General features: G+C 38.5%; 1 protein-coding gene across 6 annotated transcripts in view; it reads left to right on the top strand.

Annotated features, from left to right (window-relative positions):
- The first annotated feature begins 2,813 nt into the window (after nucleotides 1-2,813).
- LOC144039467 (MAM domain-containing glycosylphosphatidylinositol anchor protein 2) overlaps nucleotides 2,814-27,626 on the top strand; it is a 224,113-nt gene continuing 199,300 nt past the window's right edge. For 5 of the 6 annotated variants that reach the window (XM_077552833.1, XM_077552832.1, XM_077552830.1 and 2 more), the window contains exons 1-2: nucleotides 2,814-3,005; nucleotides 4,041-4,184. The gene's annotated coding sequence lies outside the window, so the exon portion shown is untranslated. Of the gene's footprint in view, nucleotides 3,006-3,938; nucleotides 4,185-27,626 lie in introns of those variants that run through there. The other variant, XM_077552828.1, reaches the window with a different exon arrangement.

Genomic DNA, 27,626 nt, shown 5'->3' with positions numbered 1-27,626 from the left:
GACAAACCAGGATTAGGGTTTCAAATGAAGATGTTAAACCAGGGATTTGAAATTAGGGTTTCCAGCCTGGGTTAAGGTTTATTCAATGCCATACATTCATTAAAAAAAAAAAAAGATTTTTAAAAATTAGGGGCAACAGGCAATTAACATTTTTAATTGTAATTAATCACATGACTTAATTAGTTAACTCACGATTAATCATAGATTTTATATCTGTTCTAAATGTACAATAAAGAAATCTAGGTTTTCATACTCTTGTTAACAAAAGTGGAAGAAAATGTTCAACTAATAGAAATAGTTTAAATTTTTTTTGGACGTTTATAGCCCGTCGATGGCAGCGAATGAATAAAAAAAGAAAAGAAAACATTATTAAAAATTTGGGGCGTCAGGCGATTACAATTTGTCATCATAATTAATCGCATGACTTCACTAGTAAACTCACGATTAATCACAAATTTTATATTTGTTCTAAATGTACAAAAAAAAAAAAAATCTAGGTTTTCATACTCTTGTTAACAAAAGTGGAAAAAATGTGAAACTAATAGAAATAGTTCAAATGAATTTTTGATATATTTTCAAATGACGTTGTCAAACCAGGATTAGGGTTTCAAACGACGGTTCTAAACCAGAGTTAGGGTTTCAAGTTAGCATTTAAAAGCAGACATAAAGCTTACAAGTTAGATTAGGTTTTCACAATACTTTCAATTGGGATTTCAAACTGAGAGTAGGGTTTCAAATGAAGTAGTGAAGCCAGGGTAAAGGTTCTGAACTAAGGTTTCAAACAAGATTTAGGGTTTCAAAGTACGATTTCAAGCCAGGATCCAAAGGTGAAAAAGATTTTGGAAGGGCCTCAGTCACTTTCTAAATACCCATATCAGGAAATGGCGCAGTATTTACACATACTGCTTTGCTCCAGTAAAAATAACCTTGGACGAGTCACGTGCTCCTTCACCAAGTGTAAAAACATTATTATCTGATCACACGTAGCAGCTCACTCTAGTAAATTTCCATTACCTGACTATTTTTTTCTTTTCTTCCAACAGCTACCGAAGCGGAACGACGGAACGTCCTTTTGTCTCCGAAGGATAAATCATCGGATCTTCTCCCGACATCGCTGGCTGGCGGCATTGTTTACAGACGCTCGCCGCAATCGATTGCTCTGACATCCACTGAACATAAGACCCCCTTTTTTTTTTCTTCCTTATGTTCCCTCCACTGGAGATTAATAGTAGGGTCGCTAAAAACGTCAAAAGGGAAGAAACGTGCTTTCCGGAGAAGGTCGACCGTCCACAGAAGCGTGTGATCTCACTTTGCTCACGTACGCTATTTGTCTCCCTTCACAATAACACACACGGACGCACACGTTGGTTGTGTGCGTGTCGGCTGTGTGTGAAGCATGTTCGTGCTTCCTCCGCGGAATCAGGAAGATGCCATCAATTTTCGGTCACTCCGCCTTGACCTTTCTCTTCAAAACACACAGATTACACACACACACATATTCCACAAACCATATTGTGGAACACACTGGAGTCACGTTTTAAACTTACGTATCACCAAATGTGAACTGTGGGCGTGGAAGGTTTGCTTAGCATAATTAGCCCAGCTGAGGCCCCTCCCCTGTCTAATGCCCACATTGTGCATAATTGACCATTTTTGAATCATTCAAATTTGACAGGGTTGTCATTGTTATCAACACTACTCTGCGCCAAATTTAGAAGGCATTTACCAGTTTCTGCTTTGCTACTTCCAAAATATTACATTAACATTCTCAACTAGAAAAGATCATTCACGCCTTTGTCGGCTTGCGGCGTAACTATTGCAATTCCCTCTTCGCCCGTTTCAACAAAACCTTATTAGACCGTCTCCAACGAGATTAGAATGCCGCCACTAGGCTTTTGTCTCCATCCTGTGGGATCAACCGCATGACTCTCGTTCTGTCCTTGTTCTGGCTCCCTGTTCGTTTTAGGATTCAGTACAGGTCAACGGTCAAGCTCCTCCATACTAGGTGGATTTTTTTTGTAATTTTATTGAGCTTTTAGGTGACTGCAGTCTGCTCACTTCCTTTTACTTAATGCCCCTCACAGGAGATTAATAATTAAATGGGATAGAGCCTTGTAGTCCCTCACCCCCAAATTGTGGAATGCACTTCCTTTGGAAGTCAGAGTTGTCTCTTCAATGAACGGTTTCCAAAAGGAGTTTAAGAAAATTTGCTGAAGCATGCATTTTAGTGAGACTAAATTGTTATTTATGTTTTTTCTTTTTATTATTATTTTTCATTTATTGGTACCTTTTCTGATCCCATGAAAAGAGTATTTTACTTACACAGATTATTTATTTTACTTACAATAGATGAAATGCTTCTTCCTATTTATTTTTATTTTTTTTTAAAACAGTGGTTTTCCCACTAACATGAGCCCAAAATATATACAATTTTTAAACAACGTAATCACATATATTGCATAAGGATTAAAAGTATTGGACTACATGTTTTTGTGCAAATACAATACCTAATAGAAAAACATGAACTGAAAAAACTGAGAAAAAAACCCACACGTCATTTATTGTGCATATTAAAAACAGAAGTGTCTAAAATGCGGTTTTTAATGAATTTGTACTGCGTACTGAACAGCCTTGCCGGTTCTGTTCCTGGTGTGCACGTCTTGGCCTTGTGGGGGCAGTGGTGTGCATGTACGCATATAGCTCACCTACATAATTGAATAAGTGGCGAGAAGAAGAAAGTAGCGCCCTGCCAAGACACCAACGAAGAAGAAAGTAGCGCCTTGCCAAGACACCAACGAAGAAGAAATCGGCCACACCGCCACTGGCTCAGTTCGAGGAGGAGCGTTTAAAATACCCCAAGAAATTTGGTGCCTCAAAAGAATTTAAGGCTTCGTGGATGAAAAAAAATAAAATTAAATACAGTATACGTAAATTATAGACTGCGGCTTTATGGGAGGCCCGAATTGACTGGACACTATGAAAAAACAAGTACAACTACTCAGCAGGTAAGAACAGCTGTGGTGAGAATGATTAGATTGGAGAGATTTGAAGGGAATGACAGATAAAGTTTGAGAGTAAAGAAGGTAGAGGTAAAAGAGGAAAACATAACTTAGTTGCTACTAAAAAAAACATTTAGGAAACTGAGCTAAGAAATGGAAATTCAATTCAATTAAATTATTCTTTGCTCTAGTGATGACAAAGGACAAGTTCAACTTAATATTCTGTAAGAAATCAAGTTGGAGATGTACTTGCTATGATGTTGAGGGACTTGTCTGAAACTTAATAATGTGTTGTATTTAAATGTACAATTTGTGTAATTATATTTATTTCTAGTACAATTTTTTTTATTCAGAATCAACACCATACCAGTCTCCTTTTATGGAGGGCTATAGAAATTGTGAGGCTGAAATTCCGAGGATTTGAGCAATTTTTAACGAAACAAGTTGCCTAAATGATTAATCGATTATTAAAAATAATTATTGAGACAGTTGATAATCAATTAATTGTTGCACGTCTAATTTTTAACTGTGTAGCACTCGTGAATCCTCTTTGTGAAAAGTGCTAGATCAGTAAAATTCGCTTAGTGTTACGCTTTCAAATTATGATTTCAGGCCAGGGGTAGAGTTTGAAATTAGGGTGTAAAGCATGGGTTACTATGTCAAGGTATAGTGGTTCAAATTTGGGTCAAAGTTTCCAAAAACTTTTTTCAAGGCTGTCTTAAGTTTTGAAAAAAGCTGTAGGATTGAAGCCCAGAATGGGACCATGTCTGCCTCAATTTGAGCCAGGAAAAAATAAAGATGACAAAACGATGTCTCAATATTTCTACCTTGGTGTGGCTCGCATCGAAAAACTCAAAATTCATCTCAATGCCCTGCTGTATTCCCTGAAAATTATATTCACACATGCCATTGCCTGCTCAGGTGTGGGAATTCCGCACGGGAATAAGGAAAGTGCCAGATGGAGCCAAACTGTGCGTCGAGTTTTTCCAGGAAAAATCAAAAAGCGTCTTTATCTTCCCTTGTCTCATTCCACCACGCCAGGCGGCCGAGCGCGACGTCGCTCTTCCCCCGAGCCCGAAAACGGGAAATGTCAGGATGAACCGAGGCCGGGTGAGGCGTAATGCGATGATAATGGCGCCTCCTGTGTCTCCAGTCTGCCAGAAGGACGAACAGGTTGATGCTGACGTAAGTGATGCGCCGCCGGGAGCACATTAGAATGAGTGAGTCCCGATATAGTGCAAGAATTTTAGAAACACCACACTTTAGTAGTGGAATGAACTTTGATTAATCACAGTGGATATATTCCAGATCCACCTTTAAAATGACAAAATCTGTAACACCGCGAGAACATCTACCGGTAATACTTTTTTTTCCCCTCAGAGTTTTACCCTTATACTAGGGTCAACCAATATGGATTTTTTTCATTTTCTATGTTGCGGAAAATTTTTGATAACTGATTACCTCATTTGCTCCCAAAAACATATAAATACGTTCTATTACCATGGTCCCAAAAATGTGTTTTTTTTATGCCAAAGCATACAGAAGGCTTTTTTCTTTTTTTTTTTGGGGCGCTTTTAGCCTTTTAATTGATAGGTTAGCTGAAGAATTGACAGGAAATGGGGGAGAGAGAGGTAATGACCTGAAGGAAAGAACCGCACAGTCCAGGAATCAAACCAGGGGTCGCCTGCTCCGAGGATGTTGCGGGTGCTCAACACACTGAGCTAGCCATTGCCCCGAGCATACAGAAGGCTTTGATGCAGCCTCAGAACTGAAGAGAAACCTTAAAGCAATGGTAGTTGTTACAAAAACGGCCAGCAGGTGGCAGCAGAGTATAAGAGATCAACCAGGGTCATGTTGCAAACAAGCTCTTCCCCCCCCCCCCACTGTTTTAAACAGATTTGTGAATAATGATGAAACTTAGCTATACTAGACTCTAATCTTTCTTTTGGTAGGTTCCATGTTTTTATAGCAATAGAACGCAATAAAACAGCCGGGAGCGAAGGGGGTTGCTTCAGTGAAAATGGCTGGGAGTGAATGAGTTAATCAACCAATTAATTAAAAAAATATATTATGAATAAATAACTTATTTTTTGGTCGTGGAAAATATATATGTTAATGCATTTTAAAAACAAAAGAGTAATGACATATTTAAATAGAATGTAATTAACAAATCATGATTGTGCCTGCCGTGGCCACCGGGGGGCAGTAAGATACAATCCTGCAAACAAAAATGAAGACGAGTCGCCACTTATTTCAGGAACTCAGTAAGGTGCAATAATATTTTTTTTTGTAGAGGTTAAAGAATATATATTTTGACTAAAATATGTCACAGCTGTGTTGTCAAGTCCCCTTGGAGCTGTTTTAAAATTGCCCCCCCCCCCCCCCAAAAAAAACTAACTTACATGATAAATCGCTTTCAAGGTATCTGTGAATTCCACAAGGTTGCTATTTCACACTCATCGCGAATCCGCAAACTTTTTTCCTCAATCTTCCCGCCCGCTCTAGTCTGTGTGACAGAGCGAGACACGATGTCAGCCGGCAGACATCGGTAAGTAAAATTTAGCGACGCCATCGGGGGGATAATGACACGACTAATTGGAATAAATCTCCTCGGCGTCGCACGGAGACTCTAATTATCGTCTGAGGTCGAACGATGACTTGAGGAGCAGCTGCCACGAACAACGTTACTGTGACGAATGAAAGGCGGCCTCCGTCAGAGGATGGAATTTTATAGATATGTGCCGTTACCTCTGCCAAGGAAGTTTTGTTTGAAGGACTCCGCGAGACTGATACTACTGTACAACAAAGAGGAATCTACTCCACAATTATTTATTTTTCCCTGCGCTCTACTTATGTAAGCTTTTATTTAATTAAAGGTTTTTATTCATATTTATGGCATTTTCTTTAACTATAATTTAAATACATTCAATTTGTATGCTTAATTTAACTGTTCAAATGATCAAATGTTTTTGAGTAAATTTAGTTCATTTGTTATGATTTTGGTTTAATATATTTTTGATACTTCTGATGAACTTCAAAAATACACTTCATTGAATGAGTACGCTTTTAACTAAAATTCTGTGGTAAATGTATATGTTTGGTTTGGTTTCATTTATTTATTTTTTTAAAATACAAATACTTTGAATTAAGTTGCAAGTTTACACTTTTAAAGTGATGGTTATGTTTTTAATTATATTAATTTAATTTGGTATGTTTAATCTGATTAATATATTTAATTGAATTTAGTGGAATTACATTTAGTTTAGAAATTCTAAACTAAATTAGAGTACTTTCACTTATATTAAATACAGTTTAAACTATGTTTATAATGGAAATGACTTGATATATTGAAATGTAATTTAATCAAAAAGTTGCAATATTTTTTCTTATTTTTGGTCTAATTTAATATGTTATGTTTTTGGTTTGTTAAAAAAGAATTAATTAAATTTTGTGAAAAAAAGAGTAAATTGCTTAATTCATGTACATCTCCAGCCTTTTAATTAAATTAACTGCAATTTTTCAATCTAATGTTGAAATAATGTTTCTGATTCAATTTAATTTCATATCTTTTACTCGATCTTGTATAAATGTAATTAAGGATGGGCGTGTATCGAAACCAGGCATTGGTATCGGGTCAAGCTTTATTTTGAGGTATTGGGTACTCGTGGAGACTGCCGATACCAGTCAACAATACTTAAGCAAATTAATTATATCGGCATCAGAACGAAATGTCTTTGTTCACACATTTTTGTCATTTTATATACCAAAAGTACTAACCTTAACACAGGTATCGGTAGTCAATATTAGTGTGAATGCTCGTACTGCTATCGGTCTGAATTTTTTTTTTTTATATCTAAGATCCTTACTTTCTTTTTCAGTGATCTTGCAGCCAAGCACGTGCTGCCTTATCCTCCGTTGCATCACCATAATTGCCCGGTCAACTCTCTGGGGGGAAAAAAATAAAATAAAAATCATACAGTGTGTAGTTGGTTGCTCCGGTGAACATGTGCCGCTAAGCCCGAGGTGTGAGGGGGGGTGGGGGGGGACACTGACGGTCTACTTATCAAATCCCCAGGAATAAAGATGGCAAATCCCCTTTTCTCCCTGACCTTATCTGCCGCCTGTCCCGGCAGCCTTTTCACCGCACTGCTTCTCAACTGCATTGGAGCGTAGCGCTATCAGCTTACTGCCCCTCAAAGGCCTCATCCCCACATGAAGAAGTGCGAGACCCCGCGGAAAAGGCTTGTCGGGATAGTTTTAGATTTCCTCCGGGATGCGTCTCATTCCAGATCGAAAGACGTTTGATCGGTTTCTTGCTTTTATTTTCATAGTCGCGAAGGGTGTGCCGAGAGACTTGCAAAGGGGACGGTTAGGGTTTCAAATGCTCGCTTGACCGATGATGATTGGCCCATTTCCGTGGAAAAGTACGTATATGGCGATCAATGCCGATTTCTAAAAATCGATCATCTGTTAGGCGTTCAAGCCTGGTTTGGGGTTTCAATTTGGGTTTAAGGTTTGAAACTAGGGTATAAAGGCAGGGTTAATTCGATAAAATAGGTTTGTGTCAAACCTGGGTTAGGGTTTAACATTCCGTTTTCAAGCAAGGATTAGGGTTTCAAGTCTGAGGTAGGGATTGGCTGTTGGTCAGAAGTTAAAATTTTGGAAGAAAATCTTGGAGTTTGGAATTGTGGCTTAAAAACTGGGTTAGGGTTTCAAGCCTGGGTTAAGTTTTCAGGGAGGGGTTTCAAGTCAGGCTTTGGATTTCAAAAGATGATGTCATGGTCGTTGTTTGGATTTCTGTTTCAAGACTGGGTTGGGGTTTCAAAATAGGGTTTTGTTTCAAGTTAAGAGTTTAAGCCAGGGTTAAGGTGTCAAAATTAAGGTTTCGAGCCGGGGTTAGGTTTTTCAAAGGAAGATTTCAAGTTAGTGTTTTAATCTATGGTTAAATGCCTGGGTCAGGGTTCAAGCATGTTTTAAGTTATTAAGTTTGAGTTTTCAAGCCTGGAATTTCATCAAGTCAGGATTTCAAATGTGTATTTGGGTTTCATGTAAATTCTTATGACAAAGTAGGGTTTCAAGTCTGGGGTAGGGATTGGCTGTTGGTCAGACATGATCCGTGGAAGAAGTTAACATTTTGGAGTTTGGAATTGTGGCTTAAAAACTGGGTTAGGCTTTCAAGCCTGGGTTAAGTTTTCAGGGAGGGTTTTCAAGTCAGGCTTTGGATTTCAAAAGATGATGTCATGTTAGTTGTTTGAATTTCTGTTTCAAGACTGGGTTGGGGTTTCAAAATAGGGTTTTGTTTCAAGTTAAGAGTTTAAGCCAGGGTTAAGATGTCAAAATTAAGGTTTCGAGCCGGGGTTAGGTTTTCCAAAGGAGGATTTCAAGTTAGTGTTTTAATCCATGGTTTCATGCCTGGGTCAGGTTTTCAAGTTATGAGTTCAAGCATGTTCTAAGATATTAAGTTTGAGTTTTCAAGCCTGGAATTTCATCAAGTCAGGATTTCAAATGTGTATTTGGGTTTCATGTAAATTCATATGACAAAGTAGGGTTTCAAGTAGGGTTTCATACCAGCCCTTAGGCTTATAAGGGGACTCATTTGCAAAGGATGGACATCATCAATCTTTATTTTTTTTTCCCGTGAGAATGGAGGGGTGGGGGGGGCTTCGAGGGGGGATGCGGAAAGCACCACTTAATTGTCCTCCTTCTCGACAGCTTCTAATTACAACGGCTGCATTAGATCTCATTAGCACTTCTTCTCACACATGACTTGTGGATGAAGAGCAGAGTTTATTCCACATCACCTCACCCTGCGGCCGCGGCAGGCGGGTCCTCCCCCACGCGGGGTGCAGGGCGCCTTCGTTGACCCCGACGAGGTCACGCCCGCGCTTTAACCGGTGTGGCCTCGCTGTGATTAAGCGGCGGGCGGCGGTGGCGTCGAGGGATGCGTTAAGCACTTAAACAGATGACGGCCATCCGGAGCACGTTTTGTCCTCCGGCGTCCTCGGATGAGTTGTTTTTCTTTTTTTTACCGCCGCCGAGGAGCTTCTTTGCTGTGTTTAGGTGGGTTTAATGGGGATAAACAATGAATGAAAATAAATGAAATTGCAAAGTCGTAGAATGCTTTTGTTAAATCACAAAGGCTACAATTTGGGGAGAAAAACTTAAAAAAAACAATTTACTTATAGTGACTAGATAATTTCAGTGCTAGATTAATGGTTTCTGTACATAATGCTGCCACCTATAGGACTGGAGTGGAATAGCGTGTCATGACTTTTCACTTGGTTCAATAAAATTTGGCTTACATCGTGTCATTCTCCTGCATCTTTTTTTTTTTTTTTAATAAAAGCTGAATCCCCTCCGAGCTGAGTTTGTGGAATGTTTAATGGGCAAACTTTTGTGCCAAGGAAGCATAAACCCAAGTTTTGGAGATGCATCGCTCCAAAAATGTCTTGAAGTGAAGAAGTCAGCAAACAACATCTGGAGCGTAAACTTTCCTTGGGCTTCACGTCGCAACACAGCAAACATCTGAACAGCAGTTTGATTTAAAAAAAGAAAAAAAAAGTTTTTTTTGTGTTAGTGTGAAGAAGGCCTGCTGTCGCTTTGCACGCACGCTCACATCTCACACCTTCTGCATTTCAATCCTCTGCTTTAATTTCGAGTCAACAGCAGCACCGATAAAACTATTTCACTTATTGCGTTCACTTTCGACACAACTAAATTAGAAACACAGAAGATCAAGCCATTTTCATATAATTTAATTTTTAATTTAAAAAATTTTAACAGCAAAGACACTTAGAAAAAAAAATGAACAAATGGAAACTGAAATACACATCTTGCATAACGGCAAAGACAAAAGTGTAAACCGTAAAGACCCAAAAAGCTTAATTGAAAATGTGTGAGTCGCAGTTGTGCAAGAATAACCCTAAGTACTCATAAAACCCGTTACACCCTTGTCTTTTTATAATTGCAATAACGGTAAACACATGGAATAGTTGCGACACTGACAAATTCATACATATCTCAGAAATAACACCATTTATATTTTGCTGTTTGCTGTTGTGCGAATGCAAAATTGCTGCCTCATCCTTGCACTTAGTAAGTTCACAGATCCCTCTGGTGTATTGCAACAACCTAATGAGCCTCTCTCTAGTGTGGTAAAGATAAAGACGGCTTGAGTAACATAGAATAACTACACCCGAATATGCATTAGTGTTAGGAAAATATGCATGCAAAAGCATATTAAGCAATCGGTGAAAAAAAAAAAATGGAATTAGCATCTTAAGAGAGCAAATCATGAGATTTAATTTGGGACACATTTAATTAAAAGTTTAAAGAAATATTACTTTACAATATTTTTTTCCTTACAATCAATTACTACCATTTGAATTAACAACTGCTAATAATTCCAATAATCATATCAGTAAAATTTATTTTCAGAAGGAAATTCAGTGGGGTATGTGTTTTCCGTTATTTGGTAGATTCCGTGTATATACACTATAATCATTAACTCATTTGCTACCAAAAACATATAAAAATGTTCTATTTTAAATAATGCCATATTCCCAAAAACATATTTATACGTTTTTTTATGTTTTTTTTTTTTTTTTTAAATGCTAGACTAGAGCATACAAAAAGCTTTGATGCAGCCTCTGACCTGAAGAGGTCACTTAAAGCAATGGTAGTTATTACAAAAAACGGCCAGCAGGTGGCAGCAGCAGAGTATAAGAAATCAACCAGGGCCATGTTGTAACAAGCTCTTTTCCCAAGTGTGTTCAACAGGTTTGTGAATAATGATGAAACATAGCTAGCTATATTCTAATGCTTATTGCTGCAAAACGGAAATACAAAATACAAATATTTGTTATATACTTTTATTCTCTTTTATAAATATACTTTTTTTTCTCGGATGAAAGAAGAGACTCTAATCTTTTTTTGGGGGGTTGGTTCTATGTTTTTATAGTAATAGAATACAATATTCTGTGGGCCTTGCAAAACCAGTCAAAATGCAGTAAAACAGCCGGGAGCGAAGGGGGTTGCTTCAGTGAAAATGGCTGGGAATGAGTGAGTTAACAATATCTTTAGGGTTTTGAAAATGTCAAAATGCTCTAAAATGGCTGGTAGTGAATGAGTAATGTGCTACCACCTTGAGCTAAATTCGTTTGTGAATTGGCGCTCTAAGACAGTGGTCCCCAACCACCGGGCCGCGGGTCATTTGGTACCGAAAGAAAAAAAATTGCATTATTTTTATTTATTTCGAAAATGATGTTTTATTTTGAAAAGTGGACGGATTCTGTCTGTTACATCCGTCTCACTTGACGCACTTCAAGGCCGCTACACCACACGTCACATGATGACGTCACGCTAAATTGAATTCCAAGCTAGCAAAATGAGCTCAGGGCTCCCACTGATTCACCGCTGCTGTGATTAGCGAGTATTTTCATGCACTTTGTTTTTGTGTTGTGTCTTATTTTGAAGGTATGTTTAAACGCTACCATAGCGACCAGAGTGTGTTGCATTGTTTTGGAGCAGAAACGATGTTGCTCATGAGAGTTGTTGGTGCGACGTTACAGACACCGTTAATAAAGTTGCACATGATTACACAGTAGATTTACGTTCGTTATTATTATAGAGAAAATACCACAGTTTTTTTCTTGTCATTTTATTTTGTTTTTATCAGCTAAACCTTGAGATTGTGCCGTGAAAATATTGTCAGACATTAAACCGGTCCGTGGTACTGAAAAGGTCGGGGACCACTGCTCTAAGAGTAAAACGGACCTACAATCCACTAATTTGAAATTAGCGAACCACGAATATGCCACTGGAGGTCTTGTCTTGCCACGATTAGATTATACAAGTGTACTCCAGGCCAGCATTCGTTGCTGTTGTGTACAATAGAAACATCAAGGACAAATACACATTCAAACTGGCTCATCGAGTACATAAGTGGCACAATACGAGCTTCCTCCTCCTCGCGCACACAATAATATGCCCACGACAGGAAAAACAAGATCATTGTGTCCGTTTTTTTTTTTCTTCCCGGCGCACAATCAGCATAATAATGTCAGCGTGATTAAATAAAGATTTGCGCGTGACCGCGCCGACAGCTCCCGCCATTAATAAAATGTCAAAATCAGTTTATCGGATGCATACTAAAAGTCGGCGGATCCGCAATCAGCCTCGGAGCTCGTCTCAGGTGGTAATTTTCTTCCTGTTTTCCATATGAAAGAGACGAGATGTGCTTCGTTGCTCCGCCTCTGACGGCATACGGTTGCAACCTGCTAACATCTGCAATGACTTAATGTCTGCTGATGATATCCACATATTAAGATAGATTTGTGTGCTATACAGTGCATACTCACATCATTTTTTCAATATTTCTTAATATTTTTGAATATGTAATAAATTTAAAAAATCTTTTTTGGGCGCCACAAAATCTGGAGATCCGCTACGTTACTGTAACCGTCCGATGAAAGGTATACACGGAAACACTTTCTTCTTTAAGAATCCGTGGCGTAGATTGCGGCAGCGTTAAAGACAGAGACACAAACAGGAAATCAATACGAGGCGGTCGATTCTGTTTGGTTGCCTTTTGCGCCGCACTGAGAAAATAAAATAAAGAAAAAAAATCAACAGAAGAAGGAGGCTGCTATTTTGGAGAATGAAATGACATTTTGCGGCTCAGGTCAAACATGACTGTGAAGGCAGCGTTTCTCAGAGGCTTGTTTTTATTTCTGGGAAATGATTTTCCTCCTTGCAACATCAGTCAGGGGCTCACAAGGCAGCGCTAAATCCCAACATGGAGCTCAGTATACATATAAAGACGCTTTTATGGGGAGGGTTGTTTGTTTTTCGAAAGCTTCTGACCTCATTTTGAAAAGTAAACAGAACAAAAAGAGAACAAGTGCGATGGACATGAGTACAGGCGAGGCGCATGTGCCGTTGTTCTTACTGCAAATTCAACTTCTTTTAAGTGAAAACAATTTTCACTAACATTGAATTCCCATATACTCAAGTGCAGTAAGCACGAGGGAGAATTTTTTTTTTCCAGAAACTCTCATACAACTAGGAGTATGGCACATTGTGTATTGTGTAGTATTTCACATAGCTTGGCCTTTAGTCAACTATTAATGCTAATAATACAGAAAATACATTTTACTCATTTTAAACGACTGATATTGGAACACAATGCTGCAGCATTGCTCAATATAACAGTACGCCCTGTCATCTATTCTTTATCCTCTGTACAGACTTCTATGTAAATTATCTTTAGCCATCCAATTGATGCAGTGTTCCAAAAATTGTTGAATTCTTTTTAATTCTATTTAATTAAGTCATTACTGTGTTTTTGGTACAATATATATATAGAGTGCTCCATTTCAAAAAAACAAAAAAAAGAAGAAATTCTGTTGTTTTTTTGGGGGGACGATTAACAGAACAATGGCATTGTCATTCATTTCAATGGGGAAAGATGATTTGAGTTCCAAGTGATTTGAGAAACGAGCTTATAGTCACAAAACAAACTGTCAAACAAAGATGCCACAACACACCTGAAAGTTTAATTAGGAGACGATATTTAATCAAACGGGTCTCCACTATTTTAGGAAATACAGTTTTCATCAGATCATTCAAATTTTTTTGGTCATTCCTCAACCCGCTGCAAAAGTCAGCTTTGCAGATTTGTGCTCTCAGTCATTCCAAAGGTGATTACAGCCACCTGTTATTTACTTTTCCAGAGGGCTCACTATAAAGGGCTGTTTATTTGGGGCAAGTAAGGCCTTTATTTATTCTTAATTGAGACACAGCAGCTATTGGAGCAGAGGCCAGTATTTCACAGAAAAGCGTTTTTTTTTGTTTTTTTTTGTTGGAGCAATATTCTGACACAAATAATTAAGAATTATTGGTGATGTGCTTTGAGATAAAAACCTCCGTCACTGCAAAGGTAGCTACAGCCAGTTCTTATCTTTATTCCAGAGGGGCGGGGGATAGGAAGAGGAATAAGGGGGCACGGCGTCTATTTATTCAAGTGGCCGTCGCAGCAGACCGCCAGGACTATTTCACGAAAGAATGTAATTGCATGAATTAAAACATAGCGGAGCACTCAGCAGGTGAACAAAAGCCAATTTGTAGCCATCTCTCAAACAGAGTAAAGAGTCCTCCACATAGTAGAGGAGAGTGCTCGGCTGCTGCAGAGGAAACACTTGGAGATTTGAACGCTGCCAGCGAAACACGTGTCGAAGCGACCTGAGTGCATGTGCTTGTCATGGAGGTGACACCCGGCGGCGCATCAGCGACTCATCCATATTTCATATTTTTCTCTTTTTTTTTTTGTTTGCCTCTCAGACCAAGTTGGGCACCCAGCAAAACATAAAAAAAAAAAAAATGTGGGTGAAAATGTCGCATTTGTGATTATAGGGACAAATGGATTTTTTTTTTTTGGTGGGGGGGATTATATATATATATATATATATATATATATATATATATATATAATTTATATATTTATATATATATATATATTTATATATTTATATATATATATATATATATAAATATATATATATATATATATAAATAAATTTATTTATATATATATATATTTATTTATATATATATATATATATATATATATATATATATATATATAATATAATAATTAATAATATTTTTTCTTTTTTTACCCAAATCCATGTATGTATGTGCAGCATTTTCTTTCTTTGAAAGTCATTTGGAAGTAACATGAATTTTGTGATTATAGAAAATAGATGGCTTGATAGTATTATCGTTTTAATGGCTATTATGTGAACTGAGCAATCTCCTATACGTTGTGTGTGCAGATTATTATTTTTTTTCAACATGCCACACTATTACTAATGTACATATTTGACCTCCACAGCTTTTACACTACATTACTCTTCATTTTAACAACCCGCAGGAACATTACGGCCGTAATAAGCGAATTGGAGCGTGCTTGCCCGCTGCGGGTTTACCGTAAAGCGATTTTGACAGTCTAAATAGACTCCTGGATGAGTGCTGACATTTTCTGAACTCACCTTAAGTATCAGCTGATTCAGGAATACACAAGAAAAACTACTTGGTGAGGCTGTTTGAGATTCTCGGCAGGCGACCACCACCAAGACTTTGTGTACCTGCGCTATATTCCCACAGTTTTTTTTTTTTTTTTTTGCTGAGTGCGCACATACATCAAGTTGTGTAAATCCTGCAGCCATACTGATGACATGAATTTTTTTTCTCCTCCATGTGCAACATGTCACGCTGCTTGTTTTGCCACAAGGTGTTGATGAGCTAAAACATCAAAACATCATCCTTTAGCATTTTTTTTTGGGGTGTTATGTTGTCATTAGACTCATTAGTAAAACCATAAATAAATGAAAATAGTACACACAGAAAAATAACCAATTGATGTAGAGAAACAATTTGGATGTAGTAGGCGAGTTAAATGGTTAGTTAGCTAGCTCATTGGCTAGTTGGCAAATGTACAGGAAGTATTTCAGGGATATTTAGAGGGATGCTATTGCCATTCCCATCGTGTCCACGACACCCGGGGCATATAAATAAACTTCCCCCAACACATTTGATTAACTTCTCACATGCCCCCGAGGTATGAGGCCTTAGAAGCTCACCAACGTTTAATCCTTGCCTCCGCTGAGAAGACGGACGCTAATTCCAATCGTGAGCATCTGATCCTGCCTGGCCCGCCGGCATCGAGCTCCTCCACTGCTAGCTGAAAAAAAAATACAAACAGCAAAGGCATCATCAAACCCGTAGCTCGATCGTGACGTTAGGAAACGGCAGAAAGTCAAAGACATAAAAGATGCCCCTAGTGGAGCTGAACATGATTGCAACTGCTTAAGTGTTCAGAATGATCTATGGTTAGTACTTAATTGTTAGTTTGTAAGGTAGGCAACATTTTAGTTACCAGTATTCAGCTAGTTAGTTAACAGGATTACATTGCTTTAGCTAGGTTGTTGTTAGTTCCAGTGGCTTCTTAGCTAGCTAGCTCCTTCGTCGTTTAGCTGGTTAGCTCAGAAGTTTTGTAAAAAACAACTCATTGAAGTCAACTTTGGTGACTTTTTGCATCATTGGTTGGCTACTAATTGTGTCATTAGTTACAGTGTGTAATTAGTTACCAGAATAACAAAAAAAAACTACTTTAGTCATTGCTGCAGTACAGAACTAGTTAGCTTTTAGTCTGTTATAAAAGTGACGCAGAAGAGATTTATCCTATGCAGATGCAGCCATTTTAACCCAATACAAAAGGGGAGGAACTCCCCTCACATCGTTTCCCTGCGATTAAGCCACAATGAGGGTCTATTACATTGTGACAGGGGTGTAATTACATGCGAAGCCCCCGCCAGCAGACGTGTTTGAACAGATGCAAACGCCGACACCATCCCCCGTTGTTTTAGTCCAATTATTTACTTTTATCCCGACGTTTAATGGACAGTCGATTGTCTCTGCACTGCGTCTTTGAGCGCTCCAGGGTCATTGTTATGTCCTTTGATAAGCTTTTATCTCTCCTTTTTTAATTTTTTTATTTAATGGGAGCATGCAGAGGGTTTTTAACGGGCTAGCGACGCTTATGGACAACGTGGGAATTTCTCAAGCTGACATAGACGAAAAACAAGTCATCCGCCGCTCAGTTTTGATGATGCGGCACTGGAGTTGAAGGTCCCTTATGCTTAAGTCAAGAAATAAGGATTGGGTCACTTATGCTGATGACTACAGGATGGTTGCATCGATCATAAGCTAACCGCAAACATGTTGTTTTGGGGCGAGGGCATTTTCCTGAGCATTTTTTTAGGTTGGCTAAATAGTTTGACAGTATTACACAAAAACACTCTCGCGTTAGTTAGCAATTTGTGTTTTTGTTGTTAGTCGTTAGCTTCTTACCTGGGTTACGCATTCACCAATTTTCCCAAAATGTAGTCTGTCATTTACTTCGACATTCACTCACTTGTTGGCTTGTTGTTTACTCAGCTAGCTTTTTTGTTATTTACTCTCTTAGTTATTTAATTTGCAGCTCTCAATTTAGTTGTAAGCTTCTTATGTGTTTCGCTAGTTATATGATGATTTAGTTATCTGGATTACACATTCAATTTTCCCAAAACTTATAGCTTTGTAGACAGTCAGCTAGTTTGAAATCTGTTCAGTCATTTGTTGGATAGTTATTTAGGTAGTTAGTTAGCTCCTTATGTTGTTAACTTGTTAGCTGTTTTACTAGTTAGGTCCTTCTTTAGCTACCAATCGGCTCACTGGTAGTTAGCTTGTTATTTAGCTAGTTGTCATCTGAAAGAGGAATATACTTATTTGCCCTCTTTGCGTGTTCCAAAACTTGAAGACAGATTTAATGTAAGAAAAAACATCTTTGCAAAAATGATTTTAATCTAACAGAGATCTCTGGACAACGTAACAGACTCCAATTCATCACTTAACAGGTGGAATTCAGAGCGCCGAATGTGTCTCTTCCGCGTGTAAAATGGCTTCTTATAGTTAAAACCGACCGCCTCTCTTTCATTTGTAGACAAAACATACTCTCTGGGTACTTTTCCATGAGCGATGGCGAAAACAGAGTCAGGGGTGCGTGTTCGAAACAGATTGTGTTCTCAAGGACCAAATGTGTTTTCCCACAGAGAAGGAACTTCTAGACCAAATAATATGTCCCAGCTTAAGGTCAAATTATACTGAGTTCAACACTACTTGCTTTACACGTCTATAAAACCTTTCAACGTGGTTAATATAAAGAATTAAGATGTTAATAATGTATAACAATGGTTAATATATGAAAATAAAGAATTTAAATGTTAATAATATCTAACACATCCATTAGAATTTTGGGGTAGTTTGACTTATTTGACTTGGTACTGGTCTTATTTAGCTACTCTATGTACTTGCTGTAGTTAACTTATTTAGTTATTTAGCTACTTAGCTTATTAATTAATCGTCAAAAAAGCAGGTGTTTGCATGGTTTACATGTTGTCGTCACTCGTCGTCATCCAACTTTTCTGTCAGTCAAATAGTGGCTGAGCCCATTTGCAAATTTTGCTGACACTTTTGCTAACCAAAACAGCAACATCATAAAACGTTAGCAGTTGTGAATTGGAGACCGCATGTTGTAAACAAATGTTATCATTTTATCATAGATTATAATTGATAGTTTTTTTTCCCATAAAACATCCAGAAAGTTTTGTGAAAACTCTTTTTGTTGTTGTTTTTTTGTTTTTTAACACATAATGATACAATAAATAAAAGATACACACACCTCGATGAAGGTAATAAACCTACTCAGATGTCAACCCCCCAAAAGATATTAAAAATAAGCAGCCTTGCCAATAAAGCGGCATATCCCTTACCTCAGTCCTTATGAATATCATTATTGGTGTTTGGGCTACCTTTTATTTCCTTACGAAACGAGGTGTCAAAATAAAAATAATGCATTGAAATGGAACGCAATCTCATGATGTGTTTTTGATTGACTGAATTTGTGCGTCGACTTTTACATTTCCCCAGTTTCTAGGCCAATCTATCGCCTTCTGTGTCGAGGACCTCATCTGAGATTTTTTTTCAATATATTTAATACAGAACTGACCAGGGTGTTTTTGAGTTCATCAATCAGGTATACAGCATGACTTCATTTCAGAGGTGAAATGATGTTCACTGGTATCCATTAAGGCATCATTCGGAAGAAAATTTGCTATTTAAATCACACTTTCTGATATCGTCCTGGATCTTAAAGTACAATTACCGTCATCGTCGCAGTGGTTCGCCTCTTAATTTTCTCCCCTGACGTGATTTAAACATGATTGCCGAGCCGCCACTGAAAATTTAATGGAAAGGTAATTAGCTGAAGGAGAAAAATAGTTCCTTGCAAGAGTGTCTGGAATTTAAATGGAAGCATCCACCTTTTATTTTTTTGTGCGTGTGAAAAACTTTGTTACAGGTGCCGAACAAAAGTTTGTCCCCAGGGTCTCCAAAATTTTATTTTCACATGGAAATAAATAATGATCATTGTGTAACTAAAATGAAGAAGAGCTTCTAATCATCTAATGCAAAAATCTATGTTGATGGCTTAGAACTTGCTTAACCAGGCTTGGTTTTTACCACAATAACTTGAGGGTGACTTGTATGGAGGACCAAAACTGCCAAAATTGAAAAGAAATAAATGACTAAAAGAGAAAATAAAAACGGTTGTAAAAAATCTAATTAAAAAAAGAAATACATAGAAATGAAAAAAAATTATATGTCCCTGAATAAATAAAAGTAAAAATAAAATAAAAAATGAGATAAATATAAAACTAAATGTCGAAATAAATACAAAAATAAATGTACTGTATAAAAATAATTAAATAAATAAATAATGGGCTCCGCTGTTGCAAACCGCCTAGAGTGAGTGGATCAGTCGCCGGCTTGCATGGAGAGCTCCAGCCACGGACGACTATCTTGTCCACTGTCACCACAACTTGCAACTTGAGTTGCTGGGCAACAATTCGTGGTGACAGTGGACAAGATAGTCGCCCATTGCTGGAGCTCTCCATGCAAGCCGGCGAGACCTCCTTGTTTCGCCGACCCCGCTCACTCGACCATTGAAAGGCAGTTTGCAACGGCAGAGCCTAACCCGAGACACGCTTCGGACCTCTCCCTCATTTGAATAACATTTCGACCTGACAGAGCGTCTGCAGCATGAAATAAATCAATGTGAGAGCAGAGCGTTTTTATTTATTGATTGATATTTAATTATATTTATATATTTACTTGTGTATTATTTCGACATTTATTATTATTTTTTGAATCATGTTTATAATTTTTGTATTTTTACTTTTATTTATTTATTTAGGGATATATATTTTTTGTTATTTTTATTTCCATTTATATTTATTTTTGGTGTTTAATTTTTGAATTATATTTTTTATATCCGTTTTTATTTCCACAGTCATTTATTTATTTATTTATTTTTTAATCTTGGCAGTTTTGGTCCTCCATAGACTTGAGACTTAGTTGTGACTTGCACATGTTCCCTCCCCCTTCAGCTTTTAAGTAAAGTATCTTTTATCCCCAAACGAGCCTATTTCGGTACAGTTTAGCGCGTCACTTTCATTTTCCCCTTGCATTCATCACAAATATAAGTCTTTTATAGAAATTATAGCAATTATTCTAGGACTGCTGCCTTGCGTCACTTTTGATCAGCGTTTTATATGCTGACTTCTAAGCTTTTTACATGTGAAGGTAATACTGTGTGTTTCATCCGCCGCCACTGCGCTAATTCGAATCATGCGGAATGCCGTCAAAGGCACGGTTACGCGTGACAGATCGGCGGCGGCTAACTTGATTAAATCACGCACGGTGGCACAACAAAGACACCAGCATCTTTGCTCTTGTGCATATCAATGACACACTATTCCATAGTCAATATATACCTGTAGATATTTTTTTAGTATGTATCGTTTCCACTAAACAGCAATGTTATGGTGTAGTTGAAGCAATTTTTTTCTGAATTTAAAACATATTTACACAGTCGTAATAATTTTTGAAACATTTGTAAAAACATTTTAGACAAAGAAAATCTTATTCAAATAAAAAAAACAACAACCCAAATTTGTTTTAAATGCAGTTTTAGTTTAAAAATGTTAATTTGAATAATTACAGTAAATGAAAAAAAAATCATAAATGCATATTTTTTTATGTATCGAAAGTGCAAGCGATATTGGTACTTGGTATCAGTGGCTACTCGAGTACTCATACCAGTATCGGTCTCAACGTGGTATTGAACATCCAGTAAGAAGTACAATAACAAATAAATAGTTGATGAAAATGTAAACAAAATCAAATAGTACAATAATTGTAAAAAAAAAAAAAAAAATTGTAAAAAAAAAAGAAGTTACATTTAGATATGCAAATCTGAAAAAGCAATGTTATAAAAAATGAAAATGTAATAATGTGTTAACGTGCAATGTAACTTAAAGTAGGCTACAATACAAAAAAATATATGCATGTATATATATATGTATATATGTATGTGTGTATATATATATATATTTGTTTTCTGTCGTTGAGGAGAAACCATAATTCCAGGATTCAGATGCCCATTGAAAATGTGTTTTGATGCCGTACACCCCATCACTTTATTAAAGGCTGCAATACGTATTTCGCCGGCATAGACCAACACATCTTGGGCTGTGAGCATGAAATATATAAATGGTGTGTGCTTGAAGTGTGCAGCCTAATATAACACGAGACTAGCCTCATCCTTTTTTTTTTTTTGTACGCGCGAATGCAAAGAGTTCTCAGGAGCGGTAAAAGACGGTTGAATAGGGAGTTGCACATTTTTTAATGAGAAGGACGAATGGCCTGTTTTTGTTTTTTTGTATACAAACAATAGGTTTTAATCACACCGGAACAGCAGCAAGTGAGTGTACTCCACTTCCTGTTTTCTGCCGCACGCCACTGAGCTGACTGCAGCCCGTAATGAGCTGCCTGGTGTCTCAGCAGCTCTGATCAAGACTTCCCTGTGATCACTTCCCAGTGTAATCCCTCGTCGGCCGGCTTCCTCGCAGCCAGCGGCCCGCTTCCCATTAGCTCCGCCGCCATATCGTGCGTGGCCACGTTAACTCTTTCCAGGCCGGATTCTTGAAAGGTCCCGGTTACAAACACACACACACACACAAGCACAGACATCGTCTAACAGAACCTCGTGTACATTCTGCAGCATCTAATGAGACCTACTTGCTGTACAAGACATGGGGGTGAAAAGGAGGCGCAGATAATAACGCAGCCCGTGGAGGTGACCCCTTAGCCGCCGGTTTAAAATGCCACACATTTCCATGAATTTCCAGATGCGGGCTTAGTGCTGCGCGGCGCCGAATATGTGACCTGACACACACACCTCACAAACAGCATATTAACAAACGCGTCAAAATGTCATACTGTACTTTACAATATGTGGCCTTAAAAGAGAACACGCTGGCTGACCGTCTTTGTGGCAATCTGCTTCTTTCGTGACAATCGCGCCATGTTTTTGTGGTTCAATAAAAAAAAAAAAAAGATAGAATAGTATGGAGGCCTCAAATCCAGATACTGTACAGCAGGGGTGCTCAAGTTGGGTCCTCGAGAGCCCCCTTTTTCATGTTTCTCTCCACTAACACACCTGATTCATGATCAGGATCGTTATCAGGCTTTAGCGAAGCTTGCTGATTAGCTGATCATTCGATTCAGCTGTGCTGCGGGGGGGAAACATGGATAACAGGCTGGATAGGGGCTCTCGAGGACCGAACTTGAGCACCCCTGCCAGTGCACAGGGTAGCATTTTTGGTAGATGTCTGGTGCGCAATCGCTTCATGTGTGGCAAAGATTCTCAAACTTTTTTTTATTATTTTTAAATTTTTTTTAAGGGGTCCACTTAAATCACGTTTTGCCACATCGCTTGGTGTGCGGCTGGCGTAAAGGTTGATTTTGATAAAAAGTTGTAATTGTACATTTGTAGAAATTGGTAACGAGCATTATTGCCACCTACTGGACCGGAGTGCAACAATCGTGCCGGGCTTCTAAATCAGTCAAATCACCCTTTCTAGAATTGTCCAGCCTTGGCAGAGGCCTTATTTATTAAATGACACGTATCAACCACTGCCTGTCTACCTGGTTCACAATTTCGAGTGCTACTAGTGTTATTTTCATCTTCTAAATTCACTGAATGCTGCCTCTTTGCGCCGCGTTGAAGCCTTGAATGGACGACGGGTCGCTGGCGAGGATAAACGATCCCCCCCGGCCGGGGAGTAGTTGGAATCCCGCGGGCTCGTGAGGTCAGATCTTGCAAATATGTGGATTAACTTCGGCTTTTTTCCCCCTCGCTTTCCTCTCTTAGGCCCTTCCCGAATCCCCCCCGTCCGCACGTCGCTGTATCAACACGGCCTTGTGTCCTTGCTGCTGCTGCTGCTGAATTATTCAACAACAGCAATGCTCATATCTGCCCGGGCTGCAGCTTGATGCAGTGACTTTAACAGTAGGTGCGGGGGACCAATAGTCCCCCCCCCCCCCCCCCCCGTAACTGGCTAGCGAATCCACCCCCCTCCCCTCACTTTTCCTAATACTGGACAGAAAGCAGTTTATTTTACATATTGATGCCTTGGTACAAGTTTAATTGAAGTTATAAGAAATTCAACTTGTAAGTCAAGGCACCACTTTATAATCAGTACAATATTGATGAAGCAGCATGTGATTTGTCCCTACTTTTTCCCAAGTAACAATTGTTTACTCAGAAGACCTTCCTCACTGCATTCCCGTCATCTACCTGATGCAGTTTCTGATCAAGAAAACATAGCAAGAATCTCATCGCTTTTGACTCATTTTGATTTAACATGACCCCCCCCCCCCCCCTCTCTCTCTTCTCCAAACCACCCCAAGTAAGACACTGCACAGCACTGGTCACAGCATAAAAAATGATTTTGTCCTTGTTGCTATTGCTGCATGAATAATTCAACGTTCCTATCGCAGCCAAGGGGACCAAAGCTCCAACATACCCGACTAGCTAATCCCCCCCCCCCCAACCTTCACTTCTTTACCACTCCACCATTTCCCACCACTTCTTTACCTCTCTCTGTTCTATTTTTCCCAATCCCGTCTTCTCGAGCCCTCTGCTCGCTATCTGTCAGCCGCTCTCCGAAGGACAGCCACTTTAAACCTTTTGCTCACAGCTCTTTCTTTTCTCGCCTCTCAATATCACACCTCCCTCGCCGTTACCAGCCGCGACCTCCGGGGCCTGGAACAAATATCCTTTCAGGGAGCGTTTCAGGGCTCCTTTGCTCATTAAAGCTCATTTCTTTGCCGGTATAGGTTGGACAAATGGACAGACTTCAGACCCGCGTTTGCACCAGCCCGATCGATGTGTTTATACTCTGCGTTTGTTTGTCACAGTTTGTAAATAGATAAAGGAGAGGATCCCTTTTGAATGTACTGTAAAGGTTTGGTTATTACCATAGCCTATTGATTTTGAATGGTATCAGATAACCTTTAAATTCCATTTCTGTGTAATATTGGACACAGTAGCGGAGGTCGAAAAATACCAAACTAGTACATTGCAATTTTGAACAGATTTTCTCCAACTCCAGGGATTATCACTCAATGCAAGAAGAGCAAGAATTCATTCAATTATCGTTGACACAAAAAGGCCATGAAGTCAAAAGTGGAAAAGGAGTGAGAATTCTATTGATTTTAAACAGTTTTCCGATTGTCCAAGGTAGCCAACCTCCAAAAGTATGTTCATTTTCAGCGCTACACATTGGTTCCAATTTTGTTCCGATTTTTTTCCACATTTTTAGGGATTATTTCTTTGATCTTGCATGAAGAAAGTTATTGATTTTGAAGCACACCACACACACAAGATGGCCCTCAATATGGCAGTCAAACCACCAAACTAGCACAGGGTCTATTTTGAGGACTCTTAGCATTGCCCATTTTATACAGATTTCTTTCACCTTTGAAGGATTAATGTCATTTTTTTTCTGCTTGAATTCTATTGAGTTTGAATGATATCTGACATAGGAATTACAAAACTGCAAAAATGACATCAATTTTCCTTATAACTGACTAAAATCAGCAGTCACAATTTTGTACAGATGTTTTGTCAACCTTTCAGAGATGGTTAATCTTGGTCAGGGCAAGAATCTTTTTTATATATATTTTTTCAAATTAGATCAGTTTTATGACTGCTCCAATAGTGAAGGTAAAATGTCAAACCAACTCTTCGCTGTTTTCATCTGACTGACATTTGACTGAAGATTGATCCAATGCAAGTTTAAAGGTCACGAATAATCCTTTTTTTTTTTTTCTCCTCTCAGCGTAGTTTAGCAGATGTGCATGAATTATCGTATTTGTATGATCCTCTCACCTCCCCCGTCCCGTAATCTTCCATCATTTTTGTCACATTCATCAGCCCTCGACGTAATCGGTCCATCGGGCCATCTCCTTTTAATTAATTTGCAGACGCGGTAAACATGGCACTCGCTGCGGCACTTTGAAAAAAAAAATACAAAACATTAAAAACACAAAATGGTCTTTTATTCACCGTTTTTATGAAGCCATGAAAACATTTCAGGGCTCTGAAGAGGGAAGGTAAAAAAAGAAATCAGCAAGACAAAAGTGTTGTCAATTTTGATTGTAAACCACAGAAAGTGGGCCACGTTGACGCGTACACACCATTGGAAATAATTAGTCGGGATGATTTATTGATCCAAGGCGAGGAGATAACATGCAATTCGCTAATGGAGGCCCAGTGAAGAACATCAGAGAGGAACAGCTGGAAGACTCCACTTTTACTCACCTTTACTACTATGTTATCGCAACGGCTCGCTAATGGAAGTCCTCGCTCGTATTGGAAAGATATTCATCACGCCGCTTTGGCTAAGATGATGCAGTAATGCATTCTGGACAGAGCAATTTCCCCCCCCTGCAAACCCACCAAGAGCAATTCGTTCCGCTTTTTATACTGACTCATTTGTTTGTTTTTTCCTCTCTCTATAAGGTCTAAAGAGTTCACACTGCCTGTAAGAACAACTTGTCTCTTGGGGTCAGCATTCTAAACGGAGAGCAATATTATTTCTTCGAGGGGGTGACTAATTACCTAACTGACTGACTAAGGAACAACTGGATCTTTAAACACCTATTTAACACATTCACAAAATACAAACAGAACCAAACAATTGCTAACCAAGGGAGTTACTAAGGAGCTAGTTGTTAACTGACCAGCTAACTATTTAACTTGTTTACAAAATAAAAACATAACCTTTGTTCTTATTTTGTATAATCTGGTAACTAGTTAAAGACAATTGCTAGCTACGCAACCAAAAAGCTAGCTAGCTAGCTAGTAAGTTATATACAAGAAACTATTTTTTTAATTTGTTAATTTTTGTGTTATCCTGGTAACTAGCTACAGAACTGAGACAATTGCTAAGGAACGAGAAACAAACAAAAAAAAACTGTCTGACTTAACTAACTCACTAACAAATTAAGAAGGTAGCTAACTTACTGAAGCGAAAGAGCCAACAGCTAACTACCAAGCTAATTATTTAACTCGCTCTCTAAATTGTTCTGTATCCTTATCCTTTTTCTTTTTTTTGTATTAACCAAAGTAACTGTCTACATAACCAGTGACACAATTGCTAGCTAATTGGACGTCCGCTAGCCAGAGGCTGAGCTGCAGTGGGTTTGTTTAAAGATTATCCTGGTATCTATCTACAGAACTGAGACAATTGCTAAGGAACGAGAAACAAAGAAAAAAAAAACTGCCTGACTTAACTAACTCACTAACAAATTAAGAAGGTAGCTAACTTACTGAAGCGAAAGAGCCAACAGCTAACTACTAAGCTAATTATTTAACTCGCTCTCTAAATTGTTCTGTATCCTTATCCTTTTTCTTTTTTTCGTATTAACCCAAGTAACTGTCTACATAACCAGTGACACAATTGCTAGCTAATTGCACGTCCGCTAGCCAGAGGCTGAGCTGCAGTGGGTTTGTTTAAAGATTAGTAGGCAATTACACTTTTTGTTCCTTAAATAATGTTCTGTGTGGGAACTGCCTGTGGTATTTATACTGAAATAGAAATATATGGAAGTAAAACAACAAATGTGGGAAAAAAAATAATCTTGAGGTTTACAAAAAATTCATCCAACGTTTTTTCTACATTTTTGGCCTGGAAGTTTTTTCATAGAAATTTACTGTCATATTGACATATTCAAAAACATTTTCATGATTACGTATTGTCGGACCCAAATTTTGTCGTAAACTGAGGACTCCCCCGGTAAACAACAGCACCGAGTGCCTCAGCTCGACTATAACCCCAAGAGCGCCTCATCTTTCCTGTCTATTTGAAAACCATGCCTCGCTAAGGCTTGAGCTTAACAAGCATTTAATTGTTTAGATCGATGCTTTTTCCTCCGCTCCTCTGAGAGCGCGCGAGCCAAATCCTCCTCGTGAAGGTTGTAGTACTCCCTCTTTGCTGTTGGTATCGTACACGCATCCCATTCATTAGAGAGTGTTTCTACAGAGGCGTCTTGCTTGATCGCCAGACCGAGCGCCGGCATCACCTTTGCCTCAGACGCAACAATGCTTGTAGGGCTACCTAGCGTCGGCGGCGTGCGCGAGAACGCCGCGAGGCTAATTTGGTTTATAAGGAATATTCTTGTTAATAATTGACTCCCTCCGGGCGAGTGTGAGGAGGAGGAAGAGGAGTTCTTACTCGATAAGACTACGAATGAGCTTTTAATCTGATAGGATAATGGAAGGAATTTAGAGGATGCTTCCACTGACAGGTGAGCTTTAGTATAGACATTTAGGGTAAATGTATAAGTGAGGCAAGAATTGACAGTTATTCATTGATTGGTTAATTCCACAATATCTTATTATGGCGGCACAATGCCACTGCTTCTCCTGTCTTCTTAATAATAGTAGTTTGAATTGATTTGTTGACAACTAGGCCGGGAGTAGTAGAAATAAGTGGCTAACTTATGTGACCACATAAGCTAACGTTATCGTGAAACTAACCTTAATTTAAGTGCATAAGTGATATTACACTTTTTACACAAGTTCTCGCTGGTACCGTGTTAAAGCGGCGCGTGACAAAC

Source organism: Vanacampus margaritifer, chromosome 19 (genome assembly GCF_051991255.1).
Source record: "Vanacampus margaritifer isolate UIUO_Vmar chromosome 19, RoL_Vmar_1.0, whole genome shotgun sequence".
Classification (NCBI taxonomy): domain Eukaryota; kingdom Metazoa; phylum Chordata; class Actinopteri; order Syngnathiformes; family Syngnathidae; genus Vanacampus; species Vanacampus margaritifer.
The sequence above is the reverse complement of the archived record's forward strand: the minus strand, read 5'-3'. Positions and strand labels throughout refer to the sequence as shown.